This window comes from Lutra lutra, chromosome 4 (genome assembly GCF_902655055.1).
Source record: "Lutra lutra chromosome 4, mLutLut1.2, whole genome shotgun sequence".
Taxonomy (NCBI): Eukaryota; Metazoa; Chordata; class Mammalia; order Carnivora; family Mustelidae; genus Lutra; species Lutra lutra.
Window position 1 is genome coordinate 41,969,664 of NC_062281.1, and position 7,038 is coordinate 41,976,701.

At 40.2% G+C, this 7,038-nt stretch overlaps 1 pseudogene; it reads left to right on the forward strand.

Moving 5' to 3' along the window:
• Positions 1-3,836: 3,836 nt before the first annotated feature.
• LOC125098282 (RNA-binding protein 25-like) lies at positions 3,837-5,564 on the forward strand (annotated as a pseudogene).
• The last annotated feature ends 1,474 nt before the right edge of the window (positions 5,565-7,038 follow it).

A 7,038-nucleotide genomic window follows, 5' to 3' on the forward strand; every position in this document is an offset into this window, starting at 1 on the left:
AGACTATAATAAGAGATGAGGAAGGACACTATATCATACTCAAAGGAACTGTCCAACAAGAAGATCTAACAATTTTAAATATCTATGCCCCTAACGTGGGAGCAGCCAACTATATAAACCAATTAATAACAAAACCAAAGAAACACATCGACAATAATACAATAATAGTAGGGGATTTTAACACTCCCCTCACTGAAATGGACAGATCATCCAAGCAAAAGATCAACAAGGAAATCAAGGCCTTAAATGACACACTGGACCAGATGGACATCACAGATATATTCAGAACATTTCATCCCAAAGCAACAGAATACACCTTCTTCTCTAGTGCACATGGAACATTCTCCAGAATAGATCACATTCTTGGTCCTAAATCAAGTCTCAACCGGTATCAAAAGATTGGGATCATTCCCTGCATATTTTCAGACCACAATGCTCTAAAGCTAGAACTCAATAACAAGAGGAAATTTGGAAAGAACCCAAATACATGCAGGCTAAACAGCATCCTTCTAAAGAATGAATGGGTCAACCAGGAAATTAAAGAAGAATTGAAAAAATTTATGGAAACAAATGATAATGAAAACACAACGGTTCAGAATCTGTGGGACACAACAAAGGCAGTCCTGAGAGGAAAATATATAGCGGTACAAGCCTTTCTCAAGAAACAAGAAAGGTCTCAGGTACACAACCTAACCCTACACCTAAAGGAGCTGGAGAAAGAACAAGAAAGAAACCCTAAACCCAGCAGGAGAAGAGAAATCATAAAGATTAGAGCAGAAATCAATGAAATAGAAACCAAAAAAACAATAGAACAAATCAACGAAACTAGGAGCTGGTTCTTTGAAAGAATTAATAAGATCGATAAACCCCTGGCCAGACTTATCAAAAAGAAAAGAGAAAGGACCCAAATAAATAAAATCATGAATGAAAGAGGAGAGATCACAACGAACACCAAAGAAATACAGACAATTATAAGAACATACTATGAGCAACTCTACGCCAACAAATTTGACAATCTGGAAGAAATGGATGCATTCCTAGAGACATATAAACTACCACAACTGAACCAGGAAGAAATGGAAAGCCTGAACAGACCCATAACCAGTAAGGAGATTGAAACAGTCATCAAAAATCTCCAAACAAACAAAAGCCCAGGGCCAGATGGCTTCCCGGGGGAATTCTACCAAACATTTAAAGAAGAACTAATTCCTATTCTCCTGAAACTGTTCCAAAAAATAGAAATAGAAGGAAAACTTCCAAACTCATTTTATGAGGCCAGCATCACCTTGATCCCAAAACCAGACAAGGATCCCAACAAAAAAGAGAACTACAGACCAATATCCTTGATGAACACAGATGCAAAAATTCTCGCCAAAATACTAGCCAATAGGATTCAACAGTACATTAAAAGGATTATTCACCACGACCAAGTAGGATTTATTCCAGGGCTGCAAGGTTGGTTCAACATCCGCAAATCAATCAATGTGATACAACACATTAATAAAAGAAAGAACAAGAACCATATGATACTCTCCATAGATGCTGAAAAAGCATTTGACAAAGTACAGCATCCCTTCCTGATCAAAACTCTTCAAAGTGTAGGGATAGACGGCACATACCTCAATATTATCAAAGCCATCTATGAAAAACCCACCGCAAATATCATTCTCAATGGAGAAAAACTGAAAGCTTTTCCGCTAAGGTCAGGAACACGGCAGGGATGTCCGTCATCACCACTGCTATTCAACATAGTACTAGAAGTCCTAGCCTCAGCAATCAGACAACAAAAGGAAATTAAAGGCATCCAAATCGGCAAAGAAGAAGTCAAACTATCACTCTTTGCAGATGATATGATACTATATGTGGAAAACCCAAAAGACTCCACTCCAAAACTGCTAGAACTTGTACAGGAATTCAGTAAAGTGTCAGGATATAAAATCAATGCACAGAAATCAGTTGCATTTCTCTACACCAACAACAAGACAGAAGAAAGAGAAATTAAGGAGTCCATCCCATTTACAATTGCACCCAAAACTATAAGATACCTAGGAATAAACCTAACCAAAGAGACTAAGAATCTATACACAGAAAACTATAAAGTACTCATGAAAGAAATTGAGGAAGACACAAAGAAATGGGAAAATGTTCCATGCTCCTGGATTGGAAGAATAAATATTGTGAAAATGTCTATGCTACCTAAAGCAATCTACACATTTAATGCAATTCCCATCAAAGTACCATCCATTTCTTTCAAAGAAATGGAACAAATAATCCTAAAATTCATATGGAACCAGAAAAGACCTCGAATAGCCAAAGGAATATTGAAAAAGAAAGCCAAAGTTGGTGGCATCACAATTCCGGACTTCAAGCTCTATTACAAAGCTGTCATCATCAAGACAGCATGGTACTGGCACAAAAACAGACACATAGATCAATGGAACAGAATAGAGAGCCCAGAAATAGACCCTCAACTCTATGGTCAACTCATCTTCGACAAAGCAGGAAAGAATGTCCAATGGAGAAAAGACAGCCTCTTCAATAAATGGTGTTGGGAAAATTGGACAGCCACATGCAGAAAAATGAAATTGGATCATTTCCTTACACCACACACGAAAATAGACTCAAAATGGATGAAGGATCTCAATGTGAGAAAAGAATCCATCAAAATCCTTGAGGAGAACACAGGCAGCAACCTCTTCGACCTCAGCCGCAGCAACATCTTCCTAGGAACATCACCAAAGGCAAGGGAAGCAAGGGCAAAAATGAACTCTTGGGATTTTATCAAGATCAAAAGCTTTTGCACAGCAAAGGAAACAGTGGACAAAACCAAAAGACAACTGACAGAATGGGAGAAGATATTTGCAAATGACATATCAGATAAAGGGCTAGTGTCCAAAATCTATAAAGAACTTAGCAAACTCAACACCCAAAGAACAAATAATCCAATCAAGAAATGGGCAGAGGACATGAACAGACATTTCTGCAAAGAAGACATCCAGATGGCCAAGAGACACATGAAAAAGTGCTCCATATCACTCGGCATCAGGGAAATACAAATCAAAACCACAATGAGATATCACCTCACACCAGTCAGAATGGCTAAAATTAACAAGTCAGGAAATGACAGATGCTGGCGAGGATGCGGAGAAAGGGGAACCCTCCTACGCTGTTGGTGGGAATGCAAGCTGGTGCAACCACTCTGGAAAACAGCATGGAGGTTCCTCAAAATGTTGAAAATAGAACTACCCTATGACCCAGCAATTGCACTGCTGGGTATTTACCCTAAAGATACAAACGTAGTGATCCGAAGGGGCATGTGCACCCGAATGTTTATAGCAGCAATGTCTACAATAGCCAAACTATGGAAAGAACCTAGATGTCCATCTACAGACGAATGGATAAAGAAGGTGTGGTATATATACACAATGGAATACTATGCAGCCATCAAAAGAAATGAAATCTTGCCATTTGCGACGACGTGGATGGAACTAGAGGGTATCATGCTTAGCGAAATCAGTCAACCGGAGAAAGACAACTATCATATGATCTCCCTGATATGAGGGAGAGGAGATGCAACATGGGGGGTTGAGGGGGTAGGAGAAGAGTAAATGAAACAAGATGGGATTGGGAGGGAGACAAACCATAAGTGACTCTTAATCTCACAAAACAAACTGAGGGTTGATGGGGGGAGGGGGGTTGGGAGAGGGGGGTGGGGTTATGGATACTGGGGAGGGTATGTGCTATGGTGAGTGCTGTGAAGTGTGTAAACCTGGCGATTCGCAGACCTGTACCCCTGGGGATAAAAATATATGTTTATAAAGCTGTAAAAAAAAAAAAATGGAAGAACACAAAAGAGACCTGATATCCTGAGAAAGCAGCATATTCAGAGAAACACACACAAGAAACTGGGAGAAAGGCAACAAGGAAATGGCAAAAGACAGACAGGAAATTGAGACAGAGAGAAAACAGAACAGATGTAAATGGGAACAAGAAAGGTGAGAATGGGAATGAGAAAGGGGGAGAGTGTGAATGAAAGAAGGAATGGGATCAGGGAGGACAATGGGACAGGGATTGTGACTGCGATTAGGAAAGGAGCTCAGATAGGAAGAAGACTGAGAGGAAAGAGCAGAGATCATGGAAGGGAATGAGGATGAGAAAGAATGTGAATGGGGGGAGTGCAGAGAAGACAAGAAGCAGGACTATGAAGAGGGTGAAAAAGATGCAGATGAACAAACAAAATCTGAATGAAAACTCTGAGAGAAAGAAGCTTCTTACCAAGAGCGCCTTCAGAACTGGGAAAGCAGAGACTGGAAGAAAACCTGGGAGTAGGAGAAAGAGACTGAAAGAGAAGAGAGAAGAGAAATGGCAAAAGAGGCTAAACGACTAAAATAATTCTTAAAAAGTTATGACAATATAGATGATCCCAAATCTCACAGAAGATGTGTTCTTCAGAAAAGGGTGCATGATAGGGAAAAGGAAATGGAAGCAGATGAGTGGGACCGAGGAGAGAGAAGGAAGAATTAGAGATCAGGTAGCACCTGCTGGATCCAGATGCAGAGGTTCCAACAAAAGGCTGAGAGGACATGGAAAAGTACATGTAAAGCAAGAACCAGAACCAAAGGATGAGGAAGAAGAAAAGCAAGAAAAAGAAGAAAAATGAGAGGAACCCAAGAAAGAGGAAGAGCCAGAGCAAAGGCCTGTCTCAAACCAACTGAGGCCATCAGCTCTGTCCCATCTGTCTCCTTGGCCAGTGGCAATGCGGTCCTCAACATTCTTGGGGAGGAGTCTCCCTGTGGTATCATTATTCCTCATGAAAATTCTCCAGACCAACAACAGCCTGAAGAGCACAGACCAAAAACAGCAATTAAGTCTTAAGTCTTAAGTCTTAAGCAATAGTCCTGGTCAGCCTCGTTCTGTGAAGGGAAAGAAACTTCCGGTAGATAGTGTTTTTAACTAATCTGAGGATGAAGACCGGGTGATATACCAGGAAAAAGGAAAATGGTTCCCCTGGATCACTGTGAGGATGATAAAAATGCTACCAAAGGCCCTGCAAACACTGAAGAGAAGCATAAATACGTTAAGAGTCTCATTATCTCTTCAGCCACACCCAAGTTTTTTGGTTATCTCCTGGATTGGTCTATTATGGATTCTCTACTGTCAGAATGACAGATTAGACCATGGATTAATAAGAAGATCACAGAATACACAGGTGAAAAGGAGGTATATTAGTTGATTTCATTTGTTCTAAGGTTATCGCTTATATCACTTCAAATTATTTTAGATGATATTGCCATTGTACTGATAAAGAAGCAGAAGTTCTTATAGTCAAAATGTGGAGATTATTGACATATGAAACAGAAAAAAATGATCCTGTGAAATAAAACTCCTTATATATTTGGAAGAAAAATACCAATGCTCTTTTATACATGCATGTATACACACACTTACACCAATGGCATGTTTCTCCTTTCCAATGTAAATAAATTCTCTGTTCAACTGGATCGTCTGAAACTCTTTCGTTGACATTTTAAAAGAAATCACCAAAATTATTTTAAACTAATCCCCATATGAATATTTTACTACAAAAATAAAAAACTAAATACAGAATAAAGCTTATTGTTTATTCATTTCTAGGCAGGATAAGGGTCTGAGAGTATAATACAGTTCAAAGAAAGTAGCTACCTAGTTGACAAAAAATAGATAATTGCTAATCGCCAGGTTTACACACTTCACAGCACTCACCATAGCACATACCCTCCCCAGTATCCATAACCCCACCCCCCTCTCCCAACCCCCCTCCCCCCATCAACCCTCAGTTTGTTTTGTGAGATTAAGAGTCACTTATGGTTTGTCTCCCTCCCAATCCCATCTTGTTTCATTTACTCTTCTCCTACCCCCTCAACCCCCCATGTTGCATCTCCTCTCCCTCATATCAGGGAGATCATATGATAGTTGTCTTTCTCCGGTTGACTGATTTCGCTAAGCATGATACCCTCTAGTTCCATCCACGTCGTCGCAAATGGCAAGATTTCATTTCTTTTGATGGCTGCATAGTATTCCATTGTGTATATATACCACACCTTCTTTATCCATTCGTCTGTAGATGGACATCTAGGTTCTTTCCATAGTTTGGCTATTGTAGACATTGCTGCTATAAACATTCGGGTGCACATGCCCCTTCGGATCACTACGTTTGTATCTTTAGGGTAAATACCCAGCAGTGCAATTGCTGGGTCATAGGGTAGTTCTATTTTCAACATTTTGAGGAACCTCCATGCTGTTTTCCAGAGTGGTTGCACCAGCTTGCATTCCCACCAACAGCGTAGGAGGGTTCCCCTTTCTCCGCATCCTCGCCAGCATCTGTCATTTCCTGACTTGTTAATTTTAGCCATTCTGACTGGTGTGAGGTGATATCTCATTGTGGTTTTGATTTGTATTTCCCTGATGCCGAGTGATATGGAGCACTTTTTCATGTGTCTCTTGGCCATCTGGATGTCTTCTTTGCAGAAATGTCTGTTCATGTCCTCTGCCCATTTCTTGATTGGATTATTTGTTCTTTGGGTGTTGAGTTTGCTAAGTTCTTTATAGATTTTGGACACTAGCCCTTTATCTGATATGTCATTTGCAAATATCTTCTCCCATTCTGTCAGTTGTCTTTTGGTTTTGTCCACTGTTTCCTTTGCTGTGCAAAAGCTTTTGATCTTGATAAAATCCCAAGAGTTCATTTTTGCCCTTGCTTCCCTTGCCTTTGGTGATGTTCCTAGGAAGATGTTGCTGCGGCTGAGGTCGAAGAGGTTGCTGCCTGTGTTCTCCTCAAGGATTTTGATGGATTCTTTTCTCACATTGAGATCCTTCATCCATTTTGAGTCTATTTTCGTGTGTGGTGTAAGGAAATGATCCAATTTCATTTTTCTGCATGTGGCTGTCCAATTTTCCCAACACCATTTATTGAAGAGGCTGTCTTTTCTCCATTGGACATTCTTTCCTGCTTTGTCGAAGATGAGTTGACCATAGAGTTGAGGGTCTATTTCTGGGCTC